Raw genomic sequence first — 17,438 nt, 5'->3', positions numbered from 1 at the left:
TGTTATTAACTATACTTTTTCCATATCATTTGAATGGTTGTATACATTCAACTGGCATGATATTTTATTTAACCAATACCCTATTGGTGAAATTTCTATTATTTCCAATAATTTACTATTGCAATCAAACCAATGCATAATCTTAATCCCTTATTTCGATTCTCTAGACTTAAAGACTTAAATGGATCCTCACTATGGATTCTCAAAGGTGACATCTCTTTAAGTCTGGGATCAAGGATAAATCAACATATCAGGGAGAAGGTAGTACCATTTATAGTACTGGAGGAAAGATAAATCAATTTTTTTTTATGAACACTCTGATGCCTCCTACAATACTCACTCACTGCCTTCTTTTCAACTTAGAAGAGAGTTTGAAAGAAAAGGAGTAGAAGCATGAGGCCAGACTAAGCCAAGTGGTTGCTTTATTTCTGAGGCTGGGGTGGTGGATTTCAGGTTGCTACACATGGCAGCTCACAGCACATTATTCCTGTCTGTAAAGACCTCTGGGTATTCTGAGAGCAAGAAAGGTCAAATTAATCTCAATGGTGTGTCAAATTAGTAATCATATTAATTCCATATTGTCACCTGCTCTTTGGCAGGTTTGATAAGCCATATGTTAAATTGATTATGCAAATTATCTTAGGTAAATTAAAACATCTGTTCCACACATCACCAGATTTCAAGGTGAAAGTCTTTCTGAAGGTGAGTTTTCAGTCCCACACTAAACATGATGTCTCTTTTGGCTACATTTAGCTTTGGTTTGCTAGCCTCTCAACTCATCACTGGTATCTTCCTTTTCTTATGCCACACATCGGGATGCTACATTTTCACAGCACTGATGATAAGCTGGTCTGTTTTTCATACATAATACACATTGACATGATCCATAAAAATGGGAATAAAAAATACGGCATAACTACAAAAGATTTATCTTTTTCCTTCATGAAAGGATAAGTCATAAGGCCACGAAACAGATATGGGTGGACACAATGAAAATCACTCCAGGAGACCCCACAGAATATGTAGGCTTTGAGAATTCTGAGAGTCTTGTTTACTTATGTCTCCCTTTTAGTGAGATGACCTAGCCTTGAGTTCATTATTATGGCTTCTTTTTCTCCGCCACCATCGTTTCTCAGTTCTATTTTAAATAAGGAAGAATGAAGGAATTCTCAAACTTTAGTTTTACATAAGAATCAACTCAGGAGCTTATTAAAAATACAAAGATTATCATTTTGTAGGACTTGGAGTGGAGGTGTGGCCAGAAAGCTACATTTTTTAAGTGTGCAAGGTGATTCTGATGTAGTGGTCTATGGTCTGCATTTAGAGAAACACTTGTGTCAAGGATGGTTAAGAGCGTGGATCTCAGAGTGTGACATCAGACTTGAATTCTTCCTCTGCCACCTATGGCCCTGGGCAAGTTATTTAATATGTCTCTGTTCCCCAGTCTATAAAACGGGGATATTGATTAACACGTTGTACACCTTAAATTTACACTGCTATGTTGATGATATCTCAATAAAAACAATAATAAATAATAAAATTAAATTAAAAACTAAATAGGAATACTACAACATGGATGAAACTTGAAAACACTATGCTAAGTGAAATAAACCAGACACAAAAAGACAAGTATTATATGATTCCACTTAGATGAGGTTCCTAGAATAGGGAAATGACAGAGACAGAAAGTAGAATGGTGGTTGCCAGGGGCTGGGGGGAGGGGGAGGGAGGAGTTTTTGTTTCATGAGTTCAGAGGTTCAGTTTGGGAAGATGAACAAGTTCTGGAAATGGTTGGTGGGGATGGTGGCACAGCAATGTGAATGTATGTAATATACTAAATTGTACACTTAAAACTGAAACACTTCACATTATGTATATCTCACCACAATGAAAAGAAAGGTGTGGCCATAAGAGAATGAGAATAAATTGACGAGTTGTTTTATTAAAAACTGGGGTGAATCGTTCCTGCTCCCTAAGGTTGTTGTGAATCTCGAGTGAGATAATGTTGTGAACAGTGCTTGCTTAATACAGGGCCTGGCATGTAGCAAAAGCTCAGCAGGGGGCAGTACCACCTGTGTGCTCCTTCCCATACATGGCAACAGGTCACAACAGGTCACAGTTGAGCGGGGTGGGAGGCGGGGTCATTATATATCAAGGCTTATCAGGTACCACCCAGGCTTGATCAGATCAGCAATGTCTCTGTTCTCTGGGGTGATTTTTTTTTTTTTTTTTTTTTTTTTTTTCCCGGTATGCGGGCCTCTCATTGTTGTGGCCTCTCCCGTTGCGGAACACAGGCTCCGGACACGCAGGCCTAGCGGCCATGGTTCACGGGCTTAGTTGCTCCGCGGCATGTGGGATCTTCCCGGACCAGGGCACGAACCCGTGTCTCCTGCATCGGCAGGCGGATTCTCAACCACTGCGCCACCAGGGAAGCCCTCTGGGGTGATTTTTTACAAAATACATGCTTAGACTTTCTTTTAAAGTAAACTCCCACAGTTGCAAACAGCAAGAACTAAGGTTGTTACACAAAATTAAATTTAAAGACAAAAGTGCCTCTGTTTTCACTTGGATTTATTTTAACATTGATGAAGCAAATAAAATTTTGATTTCTAAATAGTTTAAGCTCCCCCCTGATAATAAGCCATTTTGTTTAAGTTTTAAATGTTACAAAAAAATAATTAAAGGCTTTTCTTTTCCTGTTTTTTTTTATTTTAATCTTTCTTCACAAACCGTACTGGCAAAAAATAAGTCTAGTTTCATTTAATTTTTATTTTTAAAACGCTGATGAATAAATAAATAACTTTTCTTTGAAACAGGTAATGAAGTCATTCTTCTGTGGGATGTAGATGAGTGGGCAGCCCAGTGGGCTCAGTTTTCCTAACTAAACATTTTCCATTTCGTAAGCAGTTTTCACTTCTGTCCTCTCACTATAAGTGCACAAAATCTCATGTTGTTGAAAACCTAGGGGAAAGCTCAGAAAAACATTTATTTTCCAACTGAACAAAAATGATATCACTTAGGCTGTGCCTATAGGATATCAAAACAACTAGTCAGTCTTGCACAAAAACCAAACCACCAACAATGCCAAATCTCACATCAATTTGGTGGGGAGAACAACAAAAGTTAACATTAAATGCTTGAATTTACAACCTATTGTTTTGAAGTACACAGATGCAACACAAGTGACCTTTGCAAAACAACTGAAATTGTGAAAAGATATATTGGGAGGATTTGGGGTATAAATTTTATATATACACAAATAATAAACAGGTTTTTTTAGAAGAGTAAACACTAAAGATAAATGAAAAAAGATCAAATAACTTACAATTTCACCTTCCAGGATTAACTACTGTTGTAGACTCTAATCCTATTCTATTCCTCTGTATCTCTCTCCATAGATATGTGTGAATGTGAGTGTGTACATACTGGCATCAAATTTTACCCTACACTACAAGTTAGGTGTACAAAAGGAAAAGAAATTTTCTTTCTTCCCTATAAGTGATCTCATCTCATTCTCAAGACTTGCCTCTGGGAACTAGGCTCCCACAATCAGTGGCCTCTTAATTGCAATCCCAGCGCTCTCAGATTCCCTACCCATATGGTCCTTTTTACAGCCCTTCTCCAATCCCTCCCAAGGCTCATTAGGAGGCAGGAAGTGAGGACATCTCCTATTATGGACTAAATATGTCCCTTCCAAATTTATTTGTTGAAGCCCCAACCCCCACTAGGTTGGTATTGGGAGGTGGGGACTTTGGGAGATAATTAGGTTTAGAAGAGGTCATGAGGGTGGGGCCCCCATGATGGGATTAGTGTTCTTATAAGAAGAGGAAGAGAGACCAGAACTCTCTCTCTCTCTCCCAGGCATGTAAGGACACAGTCAGAAGATGGATGTCTAGGAACCAGGAAGTAGGCCCACAAGGGGAACCCAATCTGCTGTCACCTTGATCTTGGACTTCCATCCTCCAGAACTGTGAGTAATAAATGTCTGTTGTTTAAGCCACCCAGTCTGTGGTATTTTGTCATAGCAGCCTGAGCTGACTAAGACAACTCCAGATTCTACCTGTGCAACTCAGGGAAATTTATTCACATCCCTGTGCCTGGGGATAATCTGCGAAGTAGTGATAATCCTACCTAATTTTTGAGTTGTTGAGAGGATTAACTGAGATCATATGCCAGAAGCTTTATATCTCTACCAGGTACAAAATAGAATTTAACAAACTTTACTTCCTGCCTCCACTTTTTATCTGCCTGGAGAAATAGACTCAGTGTAGTTACAGACTGTGTGTTTCCTCTCTCAGGAGTTAATTGAATTGCCAAGGAGAGGCTCAGCACTTAGCCATAAAGAGAAAGAATCACTTTGTCTGACTTTAAGGTATCAATGTGTGTTTGGAGGGCTTTTCAAGCCCCCCACAAATCACTCTTCAAGAAATGCCATTGTCCCTGCGAGAAGCAAAAGTACTGGGTAAACTGGAGGTTTGATAGGCTCTATTACCTTACTCTTTATTTACAATTAGCAAGCTCATAGGTTTCAAATCCACATGTTTTAAATCTCTGACTTCAGAACAGTCTCTTGACTCCACCTCAAAACAAATGCCATATATCTATGTGCAAAAATACGTTAACATCAATTGAGTTTTATAAGTTCGGGGATTCTTTTATGACTCTATTTAGGATAAATGCAGAAACCATAGGTTTAAACAACAACAACAAAAAGGAATGAATGTCTCTACCTTAAATTAACATCTTAGGCAGAAAACGCATTAATAGAACTTAGTCTACAACAGTTTCTCTCACAGATTACAAAATAATTGAGTGGACACAAAGGGGTCCTTTCAAGGCTAGGTCAGACTTTCTTTGCTTTTTTGCAAAGTGTGCAGACCTGTTCAGCATTCCCCTGGCTCCCCAACTTCAGGCAAGGCAGTTCTTCACCCCATCCTAACTCTTCTGGACTTCTCCCAAATTAATTGAGGTGTCAATTTCCACAAAAAGTCTGCCAGGCTGTATTTTAAAAATATCTTCCCCAGTAGACTCCTTAACTATGTCTCAGATGAGTAATATGCCAGGAAATTGCAGGACCACAAACCCCTTCTCCCTGGATCCCCCGTTTACCTGAAGTAATGGTCAATTGCTCAAAAATATCAGCGGTGAGTCAGACCCAGCGATCAATAGAACAGAGCCCGAGGTATTACACAGAGTGATGACCTAAAGGTAAAGTTTAAGTAGCCCCAGCGGACATGCTAATCAGGCATTTTTCAGAGCCTTCAGAACCAGGTGATGGTATCTTTTCTAGGGTGTCAGGAGCTCAGTAAAGAGCTGCCTGGTGCAGAATAAACAGGACAGTTGATCCAAATTGCCTCCTGCCCTAAACAACCAAATCTTCAGCTCTGTGGCCCTGAGGCCCACACTGCAAGATTTGTGCCTACTCACCATGGAAATTCAGTTAGACTAGGTTTTGATGTGCTTCACAGCTGAGTTCAGTCCTGGCTCTGCTGTGTTCAGAGGCCCTCGGGTGTGTCACTTGTGTGGACCTCAGTTTCCTCCTCGGTTAAATGCGGATTTGCACTAGTCATGTCCCCAGATGTGCCCAAGCTCAAGACCCAGCAGAGAGTTTTTTCAACAGAGAGATCCCAGCCAGTGCTGGAAGAGTCCAGGCTGGGCCTCACAGATGACTCTGCTCTGCCCAGAGTTTAGGAAACACTGGATTTGGAGCTCGCTGGGTCTTTTCCAGCTCTTAGATTTCTGATTTTAAAACATAAAACGACTCTGGGTAGTAGAACGATGTCTTTACCACAAATGCCTTGCCATGTTATAGGAAAAATAGGCCAGCAGCGGGTTCCAGGAGCATCTTAGGATGCTGACACCCAAGATGGTTTTATTACTATTTGCTTCTTCACATAAATGTTGACACGTGTCTCCTTTCCTTTCATCTGTTCCTGATAGCTCTCATTAATTATTAATCGCACATCCTTCCTTCAGCGGGGTAGGGAATTAGTAATGAGGTTTCCAGGTGAGGTGGGCACACACACACACACACACACACACACACACACACACACACACACATACATCAAAGCCTCACTTGTGAATTTTTTTCAGCAAAGAAAAGCACAATATGCACATTGCTTCTTTCTGCCATGTAAAAGTCTGGGATGGATATATAACTCAAAGACCAACCTTTTTCTATGTGTTGGGAGCATTGTTCAGCCAGGAGCTTTCATTCCACATCTGACCCCCTGTAATTTTCTCTCTGCAACATCCATCAACAAGGTTGATAGTAAGTTCCTCCTACGGTGGCTCAGATGCTAACAGTGAAGTAAACACAAGAGCCAGCCAGATGGTCAACTTCCAGCCCAGTAAGTGATGCTGGGAGTTTGCAGAGGGTTACAGAGCTCCATCTGGATATGAAAAGAGCCCTTGTTTGCAACGCAGCCCGAGCTACTTCTACCTGCAAATCATCTTCTATCATTTTGATGGGGAAGTGTGGCTTTGACAGTTCGCTACTCTCTGCACCATAATTTGGAAAGAAAGCAGAGGCTCTAAGTAGCTTCCCCCTCCTGGCTCAACCTTCCCCCATAAAGCCTCTGTTACTACTGTGTAAAATGTGTCAGGAGGGACAAAGGATTCTCTCTCCCACCCTGAAGATGCATTAACTCATTTTCAAAATGGGCTCAGAAGGCACAAGCACAACAACACTTACATTTAATTCTGCCAAGTAAACGATTACTCAGGAAACAATCAGTTCTAAAATTTCAGGCATCTTTTTGCTGCTTATATGTCCACCTTCTCTGCACAGGGAGATTATTGATGGCCCAGTTATAGTCCTTGTTTCCTTTGCAATTGAAGGGCCAAAATGTTATCATTTATAGAGGTCCCTATTGTGTTAAAAAAGACAGTGGATTAGACCCTTTGTTTCAAACTAGAGGAGGCAGTTCTGACTCAGGTGCTTCTAAAGGATATTTGAAGTCAGTATAGATGGTGAGAGCATGGGAGGTGTTCTTCAATCCAGTTTCCATGGGTCTTTGAACATCTATGTAATGTCAGCACTCCCTCTGGCCCCCATGTCCTCAGAGCAGAGAGGGCAGGGGTGTGGGATGGGAAACACACACACACACACACACACACACACACACACACACACACCCCGGCTTGGAGTCAGCCTGCCCTCAGCTTGAACCCTGGCTTTCCATGTATTAGCTTTGAGTATTTACTACATTCCAAACAGTAAACAAGACCTACTTGGGTCTGCTCTCCTGGGGCTCGTGAGCCAGTAAGGAGAGACCTTTGTAGTCAGTTTGGGCTCTAACAACTACCATAGACTGGGGGCCTACACAGCCGATGTTTATTTCTCACAGTTCTGGAGGCCGGAAGTCTGAGGTCAGGGTGCCAGCATGGTTGGGTTCTGGTGAGGCCCTTCTTTCTGGTTTACAGACATCTACCTTGCTGTGTCCTCAGACAGCACAGAGAAAGAGAGATCATCTCTCTCCTGTTTCTTCTTACAAGGGCACTAATCCCATTCATGAGGGCTCCACCCTCATGACCTAATTACCTACCAAAGACCCCATCTCCAAATACCATCATATGGTATGAGAGTAGGCCTTCAACATATGAATTTTGAGAGGACACAAACATTTAATGCATAGCAGACACTTAATGATCAAACCCATAAACCAGATAATTTCAAATACTAGAAGTTCAATGAAAATAAAACAAGAAAAAAGAACCAAGAATGACTGGGGGACGAGTCCTTTAGATAAGAGATCAGAATGGCCCTCCTGAGGAGGCAACATCTGAACAGAGATGAGAAAGGTGAGAAGGAGCCAGCTCCATGAGGACCTGGGGCAGAGGGAGAGCACAGTCTGGCACCCTTGATTGCACACTTGAACCCCAGAAAGGGGCCAGTGGGCTGAAGCTTTGGAGAACACGGTGTGAGTTGAGGGTGGAGAGCTAGGTAGAATGCCAAATCCCAAGTGCTTTGTAGGCCAGGACGAGGAACTTGGGCTTTAGAATACATCTCACCCAGAACTTCAGAAAAGACCTGAGGGATTCAAACTCCACTGAAAAAGGGACACATAATTGCACATTTCATTTCTTGTGGGTCAGCATCTTTGCTTTGGGTCCTATTATCTTGCTCTTACTACTATTAGTGTAAGAAGGAAGCAGCAGAAGTCTTAAAGCCATATACTCCTAAGAGAATCACAAACAGACTGAATGGGGTGGTTATCCCAGCCACTAAGTGGTAAAGATACTGTCTTAACTCACAGACAACGAAATCAATAATAAAACATTCAGAGCAACAACAACAGGAGACTAAAGACAGGAAGATGGGAGAGAGAAAACCTAATCCTTGTATTTACTATGAAAATTTATAAGGAAAAGCACAAACCAGATATCTTTGCATCTCTTCAAGGGGAATCTTTTCCTTTCTATTTTGAAAAGCTGACTCTACTGCCTTGATGTGAAGAGAATGTCAGTCTGGTTTCATCACCCTGCTGTCTCTCCAGCCTTCCTCATCCAGTTGCTCTCTGCTTTCTCATCTTTCTCTTGTCCTAGGACCTACTTTGTCCTTTCTCCATCTCTGGCACTTAGCCTGTTCCTCAAATTTGGGTGTTAAGCTTTCTGCTTAGTTTTCTCTGGCGTCTCTCTCCCCAGCTCCAGAGCCCCTGACCAGATCATACAAATGAACTTATCTATGAAACAGAAACAGACTCACAGACATAGAGAACAGACTTGTGGCTGCCAAGAAGTGGGTGGAGTGGGGGAGGGATAGATTGGGAGTTTGGGATTAGCAGATGCAAACTATTATATATAGAATGGATAAACAACAAGGTCCTACTGTATAGCACAGGGAACTATATTGAATAACCTGTGATTAAGCCACAATGGAAAAGGATATGAAAAAGAATATATATATATATGTATAACTGAATCACTTTGCTGTACAGTAGAAATTAATACAGCATTGTAAATCAACTATACTTCAATAAAATAAATTTTTAAAAATACTGTTGTACACTTGAAACATTGTAAATCAACTATACTTTAATAAAAAATAATTTTAAAAAGATATTCAATTCTGTAAAAGGCAGCTGTTAAAAATATATTCAGGGACCTACCTGGCAGTCCAGTGGTTAAGACTCTGCACTTCCAGTGCAGGGCTCGATCCCTGTTCGGGGAACTGAGATCCCACAGGCCATGTGGCATGGTCAAAAAAATTTAATAAAATAAAATAAAATAAAATTCTTGGACAAAAATACTTATGCTAAAAAATGCTAACCATCATCTCAGCCTTCAGCAAATCATAATCTTTTTGCTGGTGGAGGATCTTGCCTTGATGTTGGTGGCTGATGACTGATCAGGGTGGTGATTGCTGAAGGTTGGGGTGGCTGTGGCCATTTCTTAAATAAGACAGCCATGAAGTTCGCCACATAGCTTGACGGACTCCTCCTTTCACTAACGATTTCTCTGTAGCATGCAATGCTGTTTGATAGCATTTTATCTGCAGCAGAACTTCTTTCAAAACTGGAGTCAGTCCTCTCAAACCCTGAAGCTGCTTTATCAACTAAGTTTATGTTTTATTCTAAATCCTTTGTTGTCATTTCAACAGCGTTCACAGCCTCTTCACCAGAAGTAGATTCCATCTCAAGAAACCACTTTCTTTGCTCATCCATAAGAAGCAACTCCTCATCCCTTAAAATTTTCTCCTGAGAGTGCAGCAACTCAGTCACATCTTCACGCTCCACATCTAATTCTAGTTCTCTTGCTATTATTTCCACAATATCTGCAGTGACTTCCTCTACTGAAGTCTTGAACCTCTCAAAGGCATCCATGAGGGTTTGAATCAACTTCTTCCAACTCCTATTAATGTTGATATTTTGACCTCTTCCCATGAATCATGAATGGTCAGAGTGGCATCTAGAATAGTGAATCCTTTCCAGAAGGTTTTCAATTGACTTTATCCAGATCCATCAGAGGAATCACTGTCTATGGCAGCTATAGCCTTATGACATGTATTTCTTAAATAATAAGACTTAAAGGTCAAAATTACTCTTTGATCCATAGGCTGCAGAATGGATGTTGTGTTTAGCAGGCATGAAAACAACATGAATCTCATTGTACATCTTCATCAGAGCTGTTGGGTGACCAGGTGCATTGTCAATGAACAGTAATATTTTGAAAGTAATCTTTTTTTCTGAGCAGCAGATCTCAACAATGGGCTTAAAATATCAGTAAACCTTGTTGGAAGCAGATGTGCAGTCATTCAGGCTTAGTTCCATTTCTATAGAACAGGCAAAATAGATTTAGCCTAACTCTTAAGGGCCCTAGGATTTTCAAAATAGTAAGTGAGCATTGGCTTCAATTTAACATCACGAGCTATCTTAGCCCCAAACAAGAGAGTCAGCCTATCCTCTGAAGCTTTAAAGCCAGGCAGGCATTGACTTCTCTCTAGCTATGAAAATCCTAATGGCATCTTCTTCAGTAGAAGGCTATTTTGTCTACATTGAAAATCTGTTGTGTAGCATAGCCACTTTCATTAATGATGTTAGCTAGATCTTTTGGATAACATGCTACAGCTTCTCCAACACTTGCTGCTTCACCTTGAGCTGTGTTATAGGGACAGCTTATTCCCTTAAACCTCATGAACCAACCTCTGCTAGCTTCAAACTTTTCTTCTGCAGCTTCCTCACCTCTCTCAGCCTTCATAGAATCAAAGAGAGTTAGGGCCTTGCTCTGAATTAGGCTTTGGCTTAAGGAATATTGTTTCCTTAAGGCTGGTTTGATCATCTATCCAGACCACTAAAACTTTCTCCATATCAGCAATAAGGATGTTTCACTTTCTTATTATCTGTGTGTTCAATGGAGTAGCATTTTTAACTTGCATCAAGAATTTATCCTTTGCATTCACAACTTGGCTAACTGTTTGGTGCAGGAGGCCTAACTTTTGGCATATCTCAGTTTTCAACAAGCCTTTCTCACTAAGCTTAGCCTTTCTAGCTTTTGATTTAGAGTGAGAGATGTATGACTCTTCCTTTTACTTGAACACTTAAGGCCATTGTAGGGTTATTAATTGGTCTAATTTCAATATTGTTGTGTCTCAGGGAACAAGGAGAGGGAGAGAGACAGGGGAATGGCCAGTTGGTGGAGCAATCAGCACACACACACAACATTTATTAAGTTCACCATCTTATACAGGCGTAGTTTGTGGTGCCTCAAAGTAATTACAATAGTAACATCAAAGATCACTGATCGGGCTTCCCTGGTGGCGCAGTGGTTGAGAATCCGCCTGCCGATGCAGGGGACGCGGGTTCATGCCCCGGTCCGGGAAGATCCCACATGCCGCAGAGCGGCTGGGCCCGTGAGCCATGGCCGCTGAGCCTGCGCGTCTGGAGCCTGTGCTCCGCAACGGGAGAGGCCACAACAGTGAGGCCCGCATACCACAAAAAAAAAAAAAAAAAAAAAGAAAAAAAAAAAAGATCACTGATCACAGATCACCATAACAAATATAATAATAATGAGAGAGTTTGAAATATTACGAGAATTACCAAAATGTGACAAAGGGACATGAAATGAGCAAATGCTGTTGGAAAAATGGTCCTGCTGATAGACTTGCTCCATGCAGTTGCCACAAACCTTCAATTTGTCAAAAACACAATATCTGTGAAGCACAATAAAGTGCAATAAAGAAGGTATGTATGTAAATATATATTTATGTGTATTTTATATATAATTAAACTTTTTATTTTGAAATAATTACAGATTTTTACAAATTGGTAGAAACTGATTTGATGCTTCTCTTTTCTAATGTAAGGGTTTGGTGCTATAAATTTCTCTTTCAGGACTTATTTGTGTCCTATAAATTTGATACATTGTACTTTCATTTTCATTCAGTCCAGAGTATATTTTTAATTTTCCTGAAGACCTCCTCTTCGACCCATAGATTATTTAGAAGTATGTTGATTCGTTTCCCAGTGTTTAGAGAGTTTTATGTTACCTTTATGCGATGGATTTCTAGTTTGTTTCCATTGTGCTCAGGGAACCCTTCTCAGGATTTCAATGTGTTTAATTTTTTTTTTAATGGCCCAGGATATGGTCTGCCTTCGTATATGTTCCATTGGCACTTGAAAAGAATGTATTGTCTACTCTTTATGAGCAGAGTGTTCTATAAATGTCAGTTAGATCCAGCTGGTTGATGGTAGTGTTGATTTCTTCTGTATCTTCGCTAATTTTCTGTCTACTTCTTCTATCGATTATTGAGAGAGGTGTGTTGAAGTCTTCGACTATAACTGTGAATTTGTCTATTTCTCCTTTTAGTTCTATGAGTGTTTACTTCATAGATTCTGTAATTCTTGTTAGTACATGTATATTTAGGATTGCTACATCTTCATGATAGATCGACTTTTTTATCATTATGTAATTTCTCTCTCCATCTCTGGTAATTTTGTTTGCTCTGAAGTCTACTTTATCTGATATTAACATAGACAATCTTGCTTTCTTTTATTAATGTTTGTTTGATATAACATTTCTGTCCTTTTACTTCAGTCTATCTATAACAGTATCTTTGAAATGACTTTCTTGTAGACAATATAGTTGGGCTATGTTTTTAATCCATTCTGCTAATCTCTATGTTTTTGTTGTCGTATTTAGGCCATTTACATTTAATGTACTTATTGATATTAGGGCTTAAGTTTATCGTTTTATTTTTTGTTTTCTGTTTCTTCACTGTGTTTTTAACTTCTCTGTTTCTTTTCTTCCTATATTTTTTGTGAGTTACTTTTTTTTAGATTTCCATCTTGATTAACCTACAGTTTTTTTGAGTATATCTTTTTTTATAGCTTTTTCAGTGATTGCTCTCAGTAGTTTATTCACTGCAAGAGCAAATCTAACTGTGCAGAAATTATTATCCCTACAATATAATATCTAATTTGTAAAATATGACTATCAAAACTTTTAATAATAAAGTTGTGATAATAATAATTACATTTTAAAATAAAAGCTTGAATTGTTTCTTTTATACTGGAAGTTCTCTTTCTATGGTGGTAATATTTAACTTTAGTCTCATCTTTGGCCAAATATTGAATTTAATGGTTGGCCATTTGACAACTCAAATATGTATTCAGTGTACCTCTAAAAGCTGGTATCAAAAAGAATGAGATAAAATAGAATAGCAAAACAATTTTGGAAAAGAAGTATAAAATTATAAGACTCAGACCATCTCATTTCAAGACTTACTATAAAGCAAGTTATCAAGACCATATGATATTAGGGAAAAGATAAGCAATAGAGCAACAGAAGAAAGTCCAGAAATAGACCCATGCATATGTAATCAAAGGCAGTTCAATGGGAAAAGGATAGTCTTTTCAACAAATATTACTGAAATAATTGAACATCCATGCCAAAATATAAAAAAGAACTTCAATCCATATCTTCCACCATGTACAAAACTTAACACAAAATGAGTCATAAACCTAAATGTAGAATCTAACATTACAAAAATTTCTTGAAAATAGAAAGGTCTTATTGACCTTGACTTAAGCCAGGGTTTCTCAGCCTTAGCACTATTTACATTTTGGATTGGATAATTCTTGTGTGAGGGGCTGTTCTGTGCATTGTAGGATGTTTAGCAGCATCCTTAGTTCCACTAGACACCAGTAGCACCCCCACCCCCAGTCAGAACAATCAAAAACGTCTTCAGACATTGCCAAATATTCAGGATAGACGGGTTTTCTCCCATTTAAAAACTACTGGCTTATGCAAAGTCTTCTTTAATACAGTATCAAAAGCATGATCCATTAAAAAACAATAATAGGGCTTCCCTGGTGGTGCAGTGGTTAAGAATCTGCCTGCCAATGCAGAGGACAGGGGTTTGAGCCCTGGTCCGGGAAGATCCCACAGGCCGCGGAGCAACTAAGCCCGTGCGCCACAACTACTGAGCCTGAGCTCTAGAACCCACGAGCCACAACTATTGAAGACTCTGCACCTAGAGCCTGTGCTCCACAACAAGAGAAGCCACCGCAATGAGAAGCCCGTGCACCGCAAAAAAGAGTAGCCCCTGCTTGCCACAACTAGAGAAAGCCCTCACACAGCAACGAAGACCTAATGCAGTCAAAAATAAAAATTAAAAAAAACAATGATAAATCTGACTTCTTCAAAATTAAAAATTTCTGCTCTGTGAAAGACAATGTCAAGAGAATGAAAAGGGAGAAAATATTTGCATAACACATATTTGACAAAGGTCTTATATTTAGGAAGTATAAAAATGGGTGAAGGTGATCAAAAGGTAAAAACTTCCAGTTATAAAATAAATAAGCCATAGTGACTACAGTTAATAATATTGTATTGTATATTTGAAAATTGCTAGGACAAAAGATGTTAAAAGTTCTCATCACAAGAATTTTGTGTAACTATGTATGGTAATATATGTTAACTAGACTTATTGTGGTGATCATTTTGCAATACATACAAATACCAAATCATTATGCTATACACTTAAAACTAACATAATGTCATATGTAAATTAGACCTTAATTTTTTAAATTAAAATTAAAAAAGAACTTTTAAAACTCAAAAACATAGGGGACTTCCCTGGTGGTCCACTGGTAAAGAATCCACCTTGCAATGCAGGGGACGTGGGTTCGATCCCTGGTCAGGGAACTAAGATCCCACATGTTGCGGGGCAACTAAGCCCGTGTACCACAACTACAGAGCTCAGGCGCCTAAACTAGAGCCTGCGTGCTGCAAACTACAGAGCCCACGTGCTCTGGAACCCACGTGCCACAACTACAGAGTCCACGTGCCTTGGAGCCTGTGTGCCACAACTAGAGAAGAGAAAACACTCATGCCACAACAAAAGATCCCGCACGCCTCAACAAAGATCCTGCGTACTGCAACTAAGACCCAACACAGCCAAAAATAAATAAATCTTAAAAATAAATAAATAAAAACATAAACAACCCAACTTTTTTAATGGGTCAAAGATTTGAACAGATACTTTACCAAAGAAGACTTATAGATGGCAAATATACATATAAAAAAGGTTCAACATCATTAGTTATTAAGGAAATGCAAATTAAAACCACAGGAGATACTACTTCACACCTACTAGAAAGGTTAAAAATTTAAATCTCATAACACCATACCACCCAGGAATCCCATGCTTAGGTACAAGCAAAATGAAAATTTATGTCCATAGAAAAACCTGTTCACCAATATTTATAGCAGATTTATTCACAGTCACTCAAAACTGGAAACAATCCAAATATCATTCAGTTGGTGAATGAATAAACAAATCATGGTAGATTCATACAGAAATACTGCTCAGTAATAAAAAGGAATAAACTATTGGAAACACACAAAATCAGGGATGAGTCTCAAACCTATTACACTAAGTGGAAAACGCCAGACTCAAAGGCTATATACTACATGATTCCATTTATATGACCTCTTGGAAAATGCAATACTATAGAAACAAAAAAACTAATCAGTGGTATCCAGGAGCTGGGTGGGAGTAGTGGTGGTTGGGGTGGTGGTATGAGAAAAAAAACAGCCTTTTTTTTCTTTTTTAAGGAAAAATCCAGGGATGTTTCTTGTGTGTTTTTAATTTATCTTCCCGTGGGGGAAAAAAAATCTTCAATACAATCTAATGCATGAAATGTCAGATGCATCTGTGGCCAATATCAGTACACTTATATAAGTATATGTTAATGTTGTATGGAAAGAGCACCTCTAAAATTGAAACTGCTTAGGTAGATTTCAGGGGTTTTAAAATGTTCTTGGGCCTTAACTTTCAACTGTTCTTTGTTCATACTACGTGATATTTGATGACCAAACTTCTGTCACTTGGGAATTGCTAGCAGTGATGCTTGTCAATAACCCCTCTAAAAAGATTGTTTCTTGCTTATCCCTGTGGAACTCCAGGGTCCAGCACATGATAATTTGCTCCCTGTCAACAAGGGGCCTCTGTTATTTGGTCAGTGCTATAACTGTCCAGTGGAAAATCTTTATAATGGTGATGATGTGAACAAAGAAAATCCTTGGCACTCTCAAGATAGGTTCATGTCAAAGATCATGTGCTTAACTCTCTGATATGTTGGTGCTATGCTAGGTGCTAGGGTTAGAAAGACAAGTAAGACAATACAAAAGAGGATATTGTAAAAGGAAAGCGGGGCTGAGGAAGTGGTCTCAGACAAAAAGACATTTTAGTTGGTAAGAGGCGCATAAGGGAGGAATAAAGCATGTAAAGCCAGAGTAGTGGGAATACTCTTATAAAAATAAATAACATCACTTTCTTCTGATTACTGTTCATTGCTGAAACATCAGAAATTAGATAAATTTATAAAGAAAACATCAAAATCGCCTATAACGCCACCATCCATGGTGAACATTTCGGTAGGTTGCCTTCCAGGCTCTTTTCTAGGTACATATACCCAGATGTTAGAATATTGGCTGAAGCGTCAAGATAACAGACACTACATTCCAAAGGAAAGTTGGAGAAACCTATGTAAAACTTGCAAAAGGTGATGGTAGAAACCCTGAGTGCACCCTTAGGTGATCATGCTCTTCCAGTGGGTGATCTATATCAAAGAAGATGAGGAGATGGGAACCCTAGAAGAGGATTCTGAGGAGAGGCCATTCAATTGCTGAGGCCTGCACTACTCTGGGGACCAGAAACTGCCTTCTTACCTCCAGAGCTCAGGGGAAATCCTTTCCTCTGGGATAATTCCCCTTCTCCTGACATTTTCCTTGGAGACCTCTCACATAATTACCTTAATGGCTCAAGCTCTGGAAAACAAAAATTAGAAAAGGAAGTGGTTTTCAGGCAACTTTTGATTTCCAGGCCATCACAGGCCTTCCCTTTGTAAGGAAGCCTTTCTCCTCTTGATTGGGATAAAGAAAAATAAAAATTGCAAGTAGAAACAAAGCAGTATCTTAAAAACTCATGCTACAGCACTTTTTTGAAACCAAATTGGGACCATATCAGACACACTGTTATTTAAAGTTAATATTATATACTAGGCACTTTCCATTATAGTCACTGCTCTTTGAAAACACGTGTGTAATGACTGCATAGTGTTCCATTTCTTGAAAAGAAACTGAGAAAGTGGGAGAACTCAAGGGGAACAGTAGCCTCTTCTGGTGGCAGGCAGCCGGAGGCACCGACCTGAGAGAGAAGGTTGGATAAAACCCATGAGCTGCAGAATGAGGCTGGACCAGAAGCGCTCACGTGTCACCATTAGCACCGTCTTCACCCGCATGGTTGCCACTTATTGAGCACTTATTATGTTCCAGGCACTTGCTATCTTATTTTAACCACCAGAGTTCTAGTTCTGCAAGTTGAGGGTACATAATATCCATCGAGAGAGGTTGCTATCAATGCAAATGCTCACCTACCCCTTTCCTCCTTTCTGGTTCATTTGGACAGGGGTGGGGCCTAGGGATCCCAA

Source organism: Kogia breviceps, chromosome 4 (assembly GCF_026419965.1).
Source record: "Kogia breviceps isolate mKogBre1 chromosome 4, mKogBre1 haplotype 1, whole genome shotgun sequence".
Taxonomy (NCBI): domain Eukaryota; kingdom Metazoa; phylum Chordata; class Mammalia; order Artiodactyla; family Physeteridae; genus Kogia; species Kogia breviceps.
This window is presented reverse-complemented; position numbering follows the sequence as displayed.